Source organism: Scaptodrosophila lebanonensis, unplaced genomic scaffold (assembly GCF_003285725.1).
Source record: "Scaptodrosophila lebanonensis strain 11010-0011.00,11010-0021.00 unplaced genomic scaffold, SlebRS2 tig00000337-arrow-arrow-pilon, whole genome shotgun sequence".
NCBI classification, from domain to species: domain Eukaryota; kingdom Metazoa; phylum Arthropoda; class Insecta; order Diptera; family Drosophilidae; genus Scaptodrosophila; species Scaptodrosophila lebanonensis.
In genome coordinates, this window is record NW_022060653.1 from 1 (window position 1) to 15,000 (window position 15,000).

Sequence of the window (15,000 nt, forward strand, 5' to 3'; positions counted from 1 at the left end):
ATCCCGAAGTTACGGATCTAATTTGCCGACTTCCCTTACTACATTATTCCATCGACTAGAGACTCTTCACCTTGGAGACCAGCTTGCGGATATTGGTACGGCCTGTTGAAGTTTTGCGTGGTCCCCACCATAAATTTTCAAGGTCCGAGGAGAAATATCGACACAACAGTATATTTCATGCTCTTCTAGCCCATCCTACCATATCTCTCTGCGAAGACTTCCATGTAGTACGGCTATTAAACAGAAAGAAAACTCTTCCGATATCTCTCGACGGCTTCTTATGGTCGTTCCTGTTGCCAGGATGAGCACAAGGCCCATATAATAACAAACGGATACTCAACAGGTTACGGAATGGAACCGTATTCCCTTTCGTTCAAATTTTTCAGTGTATCAATAATAATATGTATGTTGTGTATATATATATATTTTACTTGAAAAATTTTCGGCTTTCGCCTTGAACTTAGGACCGACTCTCGTGATCACCACTGTTGCACACGAAACCCTTCTCCACTTCAGTCTCCAAGGTCTCATTCGATTATTTGCTAACCAACCACCAAATCTGTACCAAGGGCGGCTCCATGCAGGCTACGCCAAACACTTCTACGCACACCATTGTACCTCCTACTCAACAAAGTTTCAAAATTTATATTTTATATAACTAGATGAATCATTTACTTTAAGCGGTAATGTATAGGTATACAACTTAAGCGCCATCCATTTAAGCTAGTTGCTGCTTCGGCAGGTGAGTTGTTACACACTCCTTAGCGGATTACGACTTCCATGTCCACCGTCCTGCTTTTTAAGCACCCAACGCCTTTCATGGTATCTGCATGAGTTGTTAATTTGGGCACCGTAAATTTTACCGTATCGTTGGTTCATCCACAGCGCCAGTTCTGCTTACCAAAGTGGCCCACTGGGCACATTATAATCATAACCTTAAACTTCATTCAAGAAAGTTAAGGTTCTTACCCATTTAAAGTTTGAGAATAGGTAAGATCGTTTCGACCCTAAGGCCTCTAATCATTCGCTTTACCAGATAAGATTATTTTATGCAATATATAAATGCACCAGCTATCCTGAGGGAAACTTCGGAAGGAACAGCTACTAGATGGTTCGATTGGTCTTTCGCCCCTATACTCAATTCTGACAATCGATTTGCACGTCAGAACTGTTTCGGTCTTCCATCAGGGTTTCCCCTGACTTCAACCTGATCAAGTATAGTTCACCATCTTTCGGGTCACAGCATATATGCTCAAGGTACGTTCCAGTTAGAGGTATAATAATATAAATATTATTATACATAACTATATAGAGCGCCCCGGGATTGAAATTAATAAACTATATAAAAATAATTTAAAAACTAATCCCATTTGTATTGGTAGTCAAGTTTAATTACGCCATTAGGTTTATAAAATAAATCCCAATGACTTGCATATATGTTAGACTCCTTGGTCCGTGTTTCAAGACGGGTCCCGAAGGTATCCTGAATCTTTCGCATTGTTAATCATACAAGTGCCTATAATAATATAAATATCATAGATATAAATATCATTATATAATTTCGAAAAATTAACACACTGTATTTCATATCAATCTATCAGCACTTTATCAAAATTTAATGACATTTATTCTATGTTATCAATATGGGCAAGCCATAATAATTTGAATAAACTATAAGCATATTTATGATAAATTTTTGTATATGGCTAATAGATTACAATGTCCTTATATGGGAAAAATGCACACTATTATTAATAATATTATTAAATATTATAATTATAATGATGAATTTCCCATAATGGATATTCAGGTTCATCGGGCTTAACCTCCTAAGCAGTTTCACGTACTATTTAACTCTCTATTCAGAGTTCTTTTCAACTTTCCCTCACTGGTACTTGTTTACTATCGGTCTCATGGTTATATTTAGTTTTAGATGGAGTTTACCACCCACTTAGTGCTGCACTATCAAGCACACGACTCTTTGGAAATCATCATCTAGTAATCATTAACGTTATACGGGCCTGGCACCCTCTATGGGTAAATGGCCTCATTTAAGAAGGACTTAAATCGTTAATTTCTCATACTAGAATATAGATGTTTCCATACACTGCATCTCACATTTGCCATATAGACAAAGTGACTTAGTGCTGAACTGTTTTCTTTTCGCTCGCCGCTACTAAGAAAATCCTTGTTAGTTTCTTTTCCTCCCCTAATTAATATGCTTAAATTCAGGGGGTAGTCCATATGAGTTGAGGTTGTATAAATATATTTTCATTTATTAGAAAAAAATATTTCTAATAATTTAATACATATATATATATATTTTATGTGAAATGAGAACACAACTACCCATTAAAATTCAATTAAAAGAAGAAAAAGTTCATAGTCCCAATCATTTTTATACTTTTTATATTCTTTTTATATTTATATTCGCACAACATTAATAAGAGGCAATTCTAGATAAAATGTATTTTATGCTAGACATTCCTCAGTATTAAATGAATTGTGTGAAAAAAAAGAAAGTATAAATTTTCTTCTTTTCATCACTCTCATATACAATTTTATATAGGAATATATGTTTGTATATTATGAGATGATGTGTGTGTTTCATTTCATATATATATTGTTGTATTATATGCTCTTAATATTATGAATATATGAATATATATATCCAATAATATACCATATGCTTTAAATATTTTGTATATTAAACAAAATATTTATTAAGCAACTTAATTAGCATAGTCTTACAACCCTCAACCATATGTAGTCCAAGCAGCACTTCAAAATTAATTAAAGTACATAACAGCATGGACTGCGATATGCGTTCAAAATGTCGATGTTCATGTGTCCTGCAGTTCACACGATGACGCACAGTTTGCTGCGTTCTTCATCGACCCATGAGCCGAGTGATCCACCGCTTAGAGTTTTATATTGATGTTTTTGTTTGTTTTTATATGTCATATATGATTTTATTGAAAGAAATTAAAAATACAACCATTTTATTGGCATATATCAATTCCTTCAATAAATTGTATTTAGACCTAAATAAATGCTGCGTAATGACTTAGTTTAATATAATCAGTTTTTTGTAGCATATATAATTTTATATGTGTGGATTTGAATATTTTTCATCGATTATATTAAACATTAACCTGGGCATTTTCACACACACAAGTAGTATGTGAAAAATAGGTACAACATTGTTTAATTTAGGTGTTTATTATTGCATGTTTTTTCCATTGTATGCAACTTATAAATTAATAATGAAGCAATACAATTATTTAGCAATAATATATTTTAAATCAAAACATATATATATGTATTGATTTGATTTGATTGACCTTTCTATATAAATATGTTGCGTAAAGACTTAGTTTAATATAATCAGTTTTTTGTAGCATATATAATAATATGTGGATTATTTTCATCGATTATATTAAAGCATTAACCTGGGCATTCTCACACACGTCTGCGTGAAAAATAGGTACAACACTTATTTACTTTAGGTCATATATGTTGTGTGTAAAATTTTATATTTTACACATTTTATATGTATATAGTGTATGTATGGCAATATATGTGTGTGTATATGGTAGTATTATATATATTTGGTATTATCAATATTTATTGAATAATACCTTTGTATCATTAATTTTGATATTAAATATCACAATAATGATCCTTCCGCAGGTTCACCTACGGAAACCTTGTTACGACTTTTACTTCCTCTAAATAATCAAGTTCGGTCAACTTTTGCGAAACAACCGTAACACACGAGGCGTCACAGTGATCACGTCCGGAGACCTCACTAAATAATTCAATCGGTAGTAGCGACGGGCGGTGTGTACAAAGGGCAGGGACGTAATCAATGCGAGTTAATGACTCACACTTACTGGGAATTCCAAGTTCATATGAACAGTTTCAGTTCACAATCCCAAGCATGAAAGTGGTTCAGCGGTTTACCCGGACCTCTCGGTCTAGGAAATACACGTTGATACTTTCATTGTAGCGCGCGTGCAGCCCAGGACATCTAAGGGCATCACAGACCTGTTATTGCTCAATCTCATTATTGCTAGACGCAATTTGTCCATTTAAGAAGCTAGTGTCCTTATAATGGGACAAACCAACAGGTACGGCTCCACTTATATAAACACATTCAATCATGATAAACATTTTACTATCCACCATGAATTGAAGGCTATATAAGCTTCAACACCATAATCCTGAAGATATCTATTTAATATATTTGAGTCTCGTTCGTTATCGGAATTAACCAGACAAATCACTCCACGAACTAAGAACGGCCATGCACCACCACCCATAGATTCGAGAAAGAGCTATCAATCTGTCTTACACGCTTATGTTCGGACCTGGTAAGTTTTCCCGTGTTGAGTCAAATTAAGCCGCAGGCTCCACTCCTGGTGGTGCCCTTCCGTCAATTCCTTTAAGTTTCAGCTTTGCAACCATACTTCCCCCGGAGCCCAAAAGCTTTGGTTTCCCGGGAAGCGACTGAGAGAGCCATAAAAGTAGCTACACCCAATTGCTAGCTGGCATCGTTTATGGTTAGAACTAGGGCGGTATCTGATCGCCTTCGAACCTCTAACTTTCGTTCTTGATTAATGAAAACATCTTTGGCAAATGCTTTCGCTTAAGTTAGTCTTACGACGGTCCAAGAATTTCACCTCTCGCGTCGTAATACTAATGCCCCCAAACTGCTTCTATTAATCATTACCTCTTGTTCTAAAAACCAATGAAAGTAGAACAGAGGTCTTATTTCATTATCCCATGCACAGAATATTCAGGCATTTGAAGCCTGCTTTAAGCACTCTAATTTGTTCAAAGTAATTGTACCGGCCCACAATAACACTCGATGAAGAGCACTAATGCAGGTTTTTAAATAGGAGGTATATATAAAAAAAATAACAAGTATCTTTATATATATATAAGAACTCCACCGGTAATACGCTTCCATACATAAAGGTATAGTACTAACTACAATTGTATGTTGTACTACCCGTATGAAGCACAAGTTCAACTACGAACGTTTTAACCGCAACAACTTTAATATACGCTATTGGAGCTGGAATTACCGCGGCTGCTGGCACCAGACTTGCCCTCCAATTGGTCCTTGTTAAAGGATTTAAAGTGTACTCATTCCAATTACAGGGCCTCGGATATGAGTCCTGTATTGTTATTTTTCGTCACTACCTCCCCGAGCTGGGAGTGGGTAATTTACGCGCCTGCTGCCTTCCTTAGATGTGGTAGCCGTTTCTCAGGCTCCCTCTCCGGAATCGAACCCTGATTCCCCGTTACCCGTTGCAACCATGGTAGTCCTAAATACTACCATCAAAAGTTGATAGGGCAGACATTTGAAAGATCTGTCGTCGGTACAAGACCATACGATCTGCATGTTATCTAGAGTTCAACCAATATAACGATCTTGCGACCGCTTGGTTTTTGTCTAATAAAAGCACACGTTCCAAAAGGTCCGTGTTTTAATTGCATGTATTAGCTCTAGAATTACCACAGTTATCCAAGTAACTGTTAACGATCAAAGGAACCATAACTGATATAATGAGCCTTTTGCGGTTTCACTGTTAATTCGTGTGTACTTAGACATGCATGGCTTAATCTTTGAGACAAGCATATAACTACTGGCAGGATCAACCAGAATAATGTTATTTTATATATAATTTGTGTTTTGCTTTTTAAGCTTTTGTTTGTTTGGGCGGAACAAAATCTTGTATATATATTATATATACTTTTTGTGTACTGTGTACATTTTTGCATAATAATGCTTTTTGCCAGGGCGGCGACGGGCGGATTTATTTGTACATATAGTAGTGTGTGTTTTTCTTCATTTGCTTTTGTATGGGCGGAAATATTTTGCATTATCAATATAATATATACTTCTTTTGTATGTATTGTGTGGCAACATTTTTTTTTATAAAATTGGCAATTTAATAATATATTTTTGAATAAAAATATAATATACATATAGATTTTTTTTGTCCAAATAAGTTCTATCCTTAACGTATATGGCCATCTTCTTATACGGCATTCATATTCGTCATTTTTATATTTAATAATATTATATAATGCTTTTTCATTTCAATAAACATATGTGTATCGGGTGTTTGGTCTCCATATATATTTTGGCATAATATTATTTTTGTTTGAATGTTTATATATTATTCCATTTTATTATAATATGCTTTTTATTACCAACGCTTTTTTAATAACACTTCGCTTATATATTTGTGTTATTTTATATATATTTAAGCATAATATTTTTATGCTTTTTATTTCAAGTAACATATATTTTATATGTTTTACTTGTATGTGTTGGTTATCCCCATTTTAAGTAAATTCATAAGCATTATTATTTTTCTTGGATATATATATATATTATTCATTTTTAATAATATGCCTTTGATGTTTGGTAACATGTATTTTATGTGTGTAGTAACATATTTTTATAAAGCATTAATATTATTAATGTAGGATATATAATGAACATTTATTTTTATAGACTAATCTATAATAATATGTAACATTTCGTTCAAAAATATTTTTATATTTTCACTTTCTGAAAATATTTGTGTGCTTGTAACATTTATTTAGTATGAATTAAATAAATTAATTCATTTTGAATATGAAATTTATAATTTCATATATTATGTGTGTGTGTTATTATATATAACTCTACCCATCTTCACTCGCGATGAGCTAGGGTAGGAGAAATATACATACAACACATATAACACACTATTTTTTGCGTACATATTAAAAATATATACACAAATAATGTGTCTTTTTGTTTGTTTGTTCATTTTGTTATTTAACGCTATTTTATATAGCGCAAATACTTTTTTTTTATTAATAAGTCATAACAAGTTATAACTATTAATTTTTCATTTTATATAATAGCCTCCCCAATAACTATATATAAAATTTTACACATGTATAAATACATGTGTACTGTGTTTCTGTCTTTGTACACTATATTAATTGTGTATAATTTTTATACACCTATAGTATATCAAAAACTCATTAAGAACATAGTTCTTAATGTATCACACCAGACTAATTAACGATATAGGGGCAACCAGGTCGGACTTGTTTGGTTTTTCCTACTCCCAAATATCTTTTTCTGTATAGAGGGATTCTAACGACCAGTCGTAATGAACCATAAAAAGGAACAAACTGTCGATACGAAAGAACCATATACATAGTAAAAATTAACGATAGAAGTAAAATATTACAACTATCTTTATGTATATTACGCTACGAATATACAGGATTTATTTGAAATCATTGATTTCTCTTTGCCATATGAAGTAGTTTTGTGCCACTATTTCTTTATGTGACACCTTTTTTTCAAAATATACCACTAAATTATCAAGCCTTCTATTATAATAAAAAAAATATTTACTATAATAGAATCAAGCTTCTCCACTATATATTATTATACTGATGTGTCTATTTATTTATGTGTTGCTGCCATATTATAATTCGTCAACCGCATCTCTATAAGCACTATTATTTTAATGATGCCCCAGTTCATTAAATATTATATGAAGTAATTTTACTTCGTGCTGATGCTAACTCCATGAAGTAGTTTTGTGCCACTACTTCTTTATGTGACAACTTTTTTTCAAAATATACCACTAAATTATCAAGCCTTCTATTATAATAAAAAAATATTTACTATAATAGAATCAAGCTTCTCCACTATATATTATTATACTGATGTGTCTATTTATTTATATGTTGCTGCCATATTATAATTCGTCAACCGCATCTCTATAAGCACTATTATTTTAATGATGCCCCAGTTCATTAAATATTATATGAAGTAATTTTACTTCGTGCTGATGCTAACTCCATGAAGTAGTTTTGTGCCACTACTTCTATCTGCAGTAGCATTTTTTCAAAATGTACCACTAAATTCAACATGTATTTATGCACCTCCATAACCAAACATAAATACATTTATAGTGTGTTTATTACGAATAAACACACTATATTTATTTTAATACCTTGGGACACCATTTGTATATATGGGCTTACTTTAAATTCCACCAGACTTTAGTAAAACCCATATATATTATATGTATTTTATGCACCTCCAAACATAAATACATTTATAGTGTGTTTATTATGAATAAACACACTATATTTATTTTAATACCTTGGGACACCATTTTTATATATGGGCTTACTTTAAATTCAACCAGACTATAGTAAAACCCATATATATTCTATACTAAATGCATCTGCACTATTAATGCCGCCACTACATTAATTTATATGAAAAAGTAATTTTACTTCTTCGTGCAGAAGCACACTCCACAAGTATGTTTTGTGCCACTACTTCTATCTGCAGTAGCATTTTTTCAAAATGTACCACTAAATTCAACATGTATTTATGCACCTCCATAACCAAACATAAATACATTTATAGTGTGTTTATTACGAATAAACACACTATATTTATTTTAATACCTTGGGACACCATTTGTATATATGGGCTTACTTTAAATTCCACCAGACTTTAGTAAAACCCATATATATTATATGTATTTTATGCACCTCCAAACATAAATACATTTATAGTGTGTTTATTATGAATAAACACACTATATTTATTTTAATACCTTGGGACACCATTTTTATATATGGGCTTACTTTAAATTCAACCAGACTATAGTAAAACCCATATATATTCTATACTAAATGCATCTGCACTATTAATGCCGCCACTACATTAATTTATATGAAAAAGTAATTTTACTTCTTCGTGCAGAAGCACACTCCACAAGTATGTTTTGTGCCACTACTTCTATCTGCAGTAGCATTTTTTCAAAATGTACCACTAAATTCAACATGTATTTATGCACCTCCATAACCAAACATAAATACATTTATAGTGTGTTTATTACGAATAAACACACTATATTTATTTTAATACCTTGGGACACCATTTGTATATATGGGCTTACTTTAAATTCCACCAGACTTTAGTAAAACCCATATATATTATATGTATTTTATGCACCTCCAAACATAAATACATTTATAGTGTGTTTATTATGAATAAACACACTATATTTATTTTAATACCTTGGGACACCATTTTTATATATAGGCTTACTTTAAATTCAACCAGACTATAGTAAAACCCATATATATTCTATACTAAATGCATCTGCACTATTAATGCCGCCACTACATTAATTTATATGAAAAAGTAATTTTACTTCTTCGTGCAGAAGCACACTCCACAAGTATGTTTTGTGCCACTACTTCTATCTGCGGTAGCATTTTTTCAAAATGTACCACTAAATTCAACATGTATTTATGCACCTCCAAACCAAACATAAATACATTTATAGTGTGTTTATTTGGAATAAACACACTATATTTATTTTAACACATGGGTATCTTCATATATAGTGTGTTTATAATGAATAAACACACTATATTTTAATGCATAGGTTATTTCATATATAGTGTGTTTATTATGAATAAACACACTATATTTATTTTAATGCATGAGCTACTTCATATGTAGTGTGTTTATTTTGAATAAACACACTATATTTATTTTAACTATACAAATGCATGTTATTTTAGTAATACATTTCATATAAAATGCTACAGCATAAAGAAGTAGTGGCACAAAACACCTATATATACATGGTGTCTGTTGCTTGAACAAACACTTGTATATATTATGAAGGAAAATTTTTCTTCATGGTGCGAGAACACCACTGACTCTATAGGTGTTTTGTGCCACTATTTCTTTATGCGGTAGCATTTTATATAAAATATATGACTAAAATGACATTTACCTCTATAGGTTAAATACGTTTATAGTGTGTTTATTTGGAATAAACACACTGTATTTTAATGCATGGGTTACTTCATATATAGTGTGTTTATTATTAATAAACACACTATATTTATTTTAACACATGGGTTACTTCATATATAGTGTGTTTATAATGAATAAACACACTATATTTATTATAATACCATGTGATACATTTAAGAAACATTTGTATTCCTTAATAAATGCATACTTTGTATGTACATTTATATATATTTACACATGCCAATACTATAATATAGTAAAATTGGCGTGCGGGTGTGCTTGTTTGTAACATTTCTGATATACTATGTACACATTCCATAGTGATACATAGAGTTATTATATACTTAAGACTTTTCGCATATGCTCAAGTCAAGGGCAAGTATATATTTACACATGCCAATACTATAATATAGTAAAATTGGCGTGCGGGTGTGCTTGTTTGTAACATTTCTGATATACTACTATGTACACATTTCATAGTGATACATAGAGTTATTATATACTTAAGACTTTTCGCATATGCTCAAGTCAAGGGCAAGTATATATTTATGCATGCCAATACTATAATATAGTAAAATTGGCGTGCGGGTGTGCTTGTTTGTAACATTTCTGATATACTATGTACACATTCCATAGTGATACATAGAGTTATTATATATTTAAGACTTTTCGCATAAGCTCAAGTCAAGGGCAAGTATATATTTACACATGCCAATACTATAATATAGTAAAATTGGCGTGCGGGTGTGCTTGTTTGTAACATTTCTGATATACTATGTACACATTCCATAGTGATACATAGAGTTATTATATACTTAAGACTTTTCGCATATGCTCAAGTCAAGGGCAAGTATATATTTACACATGCCAATACTATAATATAGTAAAATTGGCGTGCGGGTGTGCTTGTTTGTAACATTTCTGATATACTTATGTACACATTTCATAGTGATACATATATACTTAAGACTTTTCGCATATGCTCCAAGGGGCAAGTATATATTGACTTGTATATATTATATATTTACACGAGCCAATACTATACTAGAATATAGTAATTGGCATGCGCGTTCTTGTTTATAACATTTCTGATACTCTATGTACACATTCCAAAGTGATATACATAGAGTTATTATATACTTAAGACTTTTCGCATGCTCAAAGAGACAAGTATATATTAATTTTATACATAGGGACACCATTATGTATAATATTTTGTAGTATATAGGTGGGTGGTTATAATATATATAGGTTAAATATATATAAAAAAAAAATAATAATAATTAATAATAATGGCAGGCCTTAATGAATACACACACCACCACCAACAGTGAGTGAAACACCGGCTACCATTATTGATGATTCTCGATTGACTCTATATATATATATTATATATTATTATATATACTACATGCACAATGTACAAAACCATTGCGAAGTCGTATATTTTTATATATAAACATATTATATATATCGTCGAATCATCAAGCAAAGGATAAGCTTCAGTGGATCGCAGTATGGCAGCTGCTCAACCACTTACAACACCTTGCCCGTTACAAAAGTCGTTTACAATTGATTCTAGGCTTTGTCATTGTATTAAATAATGTTTTAATAAGTAACTAGCATTGGCACCAGGTGATCGAAGATCCTCCAAAGTTAACTATGTTACTCATAACATTGGCATCACATATTCATTGTCGTTTATAAATGCATATAAACTTTTAATGATTTAGAAGCCATACAATGCAAATTGCCCCATTTTTATCATTGCAGTCCAGCACGGATACGACCTTAGAGGCGTTCAGGCATAATCCAACGGACGTAGCGTCATACCACTGTTCGCTCGAACAAGTATTGTGCCATAGGTCCGTACCTGCGGTTCCTCTCGTACTACGCAGGAATGCTGTCGCAACAACGTTTTTGTCATTAGTAGGGTAAAACTAACCTGTCTCACGACGGTCTAAACCCAGCTCACGTTCCCTTGCATGGGTGAACAATCCAACGCTTGGTGAATTTTGCTTCACAATGATAGGAAGAGCCGACATCGAAGGATCAAAAAGCGACGTCGCTATGAACGCTTGGCCGCCACAAGCCAGTTATCCCTATGGTAACTTTTCTGACACCTCTTGTTAAAAACTCTTTAAACCAAAAGGATCGATAGGCCGAGCTTTTGCTGTCCCTGTGTGTACTGGACACCGAGATCAAGTCAGCTTTTGCCCTTTTGCTCTATGTGTGGTTTCTGTCCGCACTGAGCTGGCCTTGGGACACCTCCGTTATTATTTGAGAGATGTACCGCCCCAGTCAAACTCCCTACCTGGCAATGTCCTTGAATTGGATCATACCGGAGTAATTGGAGTTATACCAAATTCATAAATTGAAAATACACATAAATGCGCATCCTCTCATTATTAGAATTTGTTTGCAATTATATAACAAACTCATGATACTTTGATCAAGAAGCTTGCATCAAAACCCAATACCATAAGATATATAAAAATATATCCGTATAATGGCTAGGAAATGATACACGTTCCATTTAATCAAGTAAGTAAGGAAACAATAAGAGTAGTGGTATTTCATTGGCGATACTAAACCGAAATCTAATATCTCCCACTTATTCTACACCTCTTATGTCTCCTTACACTGCCAGATTAGAGTCAAGCTCAAAAGGGTCTTCTTTCCCCGCTAATTATTCCAAGCCCGTTCCCTTGGCTGTGGTTTCGCTAGATAGTAGATAGGGACAGTAGGAATCTCGTTAATCCATTCATGCGCGTCACTAATTAGATGACGAGGCATTTGGCTACCTTAAGAGAGTCATAGTTACTCCCGCCGTTGACCCGCGCTTACTTGAATTTCTTCACGTTGACATTCAGAGCACTGGGCAGAAATCACATTGTGTCAACACCCGCTAGGGCCATCACAATGCTTTGTTTTAATTAGACAGTCGGATTCCCCAAGTCCGTGCCAGTTCTGAATTGATTGTTAATTGATAATCGTTATAATTTAAAAGAGCTAAAACTGAAAGGTTTAACCCCTCCAGATTAGTATTCTTAAAAATTTTAGCAAGAAAGTTCCACAATTGGCTACGTAACTAACAATCCGGGGAACAAATGACGATCATTAAAAATAATCGAAATTCTATTTACCCAGAACGAGAACATAAACCATGTTATTGTTTCCCAATCAAGCCCGATTATCTCAATCTTCAGAGCCAATCCTTATCCCGAAGTTACGGATCTAATTTGCCGACTTCCCTTACCTACATTATTCCATCGACTAGAGACTCTTCACCTTGGAGACCAGCTGCGGATATTGGTACGGCCTGTTGAGAAGTTTGCGTGTCCCCACCATAAATTTTCAAGGTCCGAGGAGAAAATATCGACACAACAGTATATGTCATGCTCTTCTAGCCCATCTACCATATCTCTCTGCGAAAGACTTCCATGGTAGTACGGCTATAAAACAGAAAAGAAAACTCTTCCGATATCTCTCGACGGCTTCTTTATGGTCGTTCCTGTTGCCAGGATGAGCACAAGGCCCATATTTAATAACAAACGGATACTCAACAGGTTACGGAATTGGAACCGTATTCCCTTTCGTTCAAAATTATTCAAGTGTATCAATAATAATATGTATGTTGTGTATATATATATATATTTTTACTTGAAAATTTTCGGCTTTCGCCTTGAACTTAGGACCGACTAACTCGTGATCAACCACTGTTCACACGAAACCCTTCTCCACTTCAGTCCTCCAAGGTCTCATTCGATTATTTGCTACTACCACCAAGATCTGTACCAATGGCGGCTCCATGCAGGCTTACGCCAAACACTTCTACGCACACCATTGTACCTTCCTACTCACTAAAGTTTCAAAATTTATATTTTTATATAAATATGAATCATTTACTTTAGCGGTAATGTATAGGTATACAACTTAAGCGCCATCCATTTTAAGGGCTAGTTGCTTCGGCAGGTGAGTTGTTACACACTCCTTAGCGGATTACGACTTCCATGTCCACCGTCCTGCTGTTTTAAGCAACCAACGCCTTTCATGGTATCTGCATGAGTTGTTAATTTGGGCACCGTAACATTACGTTTGGTTCATCCCACAGCGCCAGTTCTGCTTACCAAAAGTGGCCCACTGGGCACATTATATCATAACCTTAAACTTCATTTCAAGAAAGTTAAGGTTCTTACCCATTTAAAGTTTGAGAATAGGTTAAGATCGTTTCGACCCTAAGGCCTCTAATCATTCGCTTTACCAGATAAGATTATTTTATGCAATATATAAATGCACCAGCTATCCTGAGGGAAACTTCGGAAGGAACCAGCTACTAGATGGTTCGATTGGTCTTTCGCCCCTATACTCAATTCTGACAATCGATTTGCACGTCAGAACTGTTTCGGTCTTCCATCAGGGTTTCCCCTGACTTCAACCTGATCAAGTATAGTTCACCATCTTTCGGGTCACAGCATATATGCTCAAGGTACGTTCCAGTTAGAGGTATAAATAATATAAATATTATTATACATAACTATATAGAGCGCCCCGGGATTGAATTAATAAACTATATAAAATAATTTAAAAACTAATCCCATTTGTATTGGTAGTCAAGTTAATTACGCCATTAGGTTTATAAAATAAATCCCAATGACTTGCATATATGTTAGACTCCTTGGTCCGTGTTTCAAGACGGGTCCCGAAGGTATCCTGAATCTTTCGCATTGTTAATCATACAAGTGCCTATAATAAATATAAATATCATAGATATAAATATCATTATATAATTTCGAAAAATTAACACACTGTATTTCATATCAATCTATCAGCACTTTATCAAATTTAATGACATTTATTCTATGTTATCAATGGGCAAGCCATAATAATTTGAATAAACTATAAGCCATATTTTATGATAAATTTTTGTATATGCTAATAGATTACAATGTCCTTATATGGGAAAAATGCACACTATTATTAATAATATTTATTAAATATTATAATTATAATGATGAATTTCCCATAATGGATATTCAGGTTCATCGGGCTTAACCTCTAAGCAGTTTCACGTACTATTTAACTCTCTATTCAGAGTTCTTTTCAACTTTCCCTCA

At 33.3% G+C, this 15,000-nt stretch overlaps 3 non-coding genes across 3 annotated transcripts in view; all 3 read right to left on the minus strand.

Moving 5' to 3' along the window:
- Window positions 1-2,750: 2,750 nt before the first annotated feature.
- LOC115630142 lies at window positions 2,751-2,929 on the minus strand. Its single transcript, XR_003996013.1, has one exon. It is a non-coding gene; the product is annotated as a 5.8S ribosomal RNA (ribosomal RNA).
- A 747-nt stretch (window positions 2,930-3,676) lies between these two features.
- On the minus strand, window positions 3,677-5,677 carry LOC115630149. The gene has a single exon (XR_003996020.1). It is a non-coding gene; the product is annotated as a small subunit ribosomal RNA (ribosomal RNA).
- A 5,682-nt stretch (window positions 5,678-11,359) lies between these two features.
- The window catches only part of LOC115630144, a 4,011-nt gene continuing 370 nt past the window's right edge, over window positions 11,360-15,000 (minus strand). The window contains exon 1 of the ribosomal RNA XR_003996015.1: window positions 11,360-15,000. This exon is cut by the window's right edge and continues 370 nt beyond it. This is a non-coding gene — a ribosomal RNA (large subunit ribosomal RNA).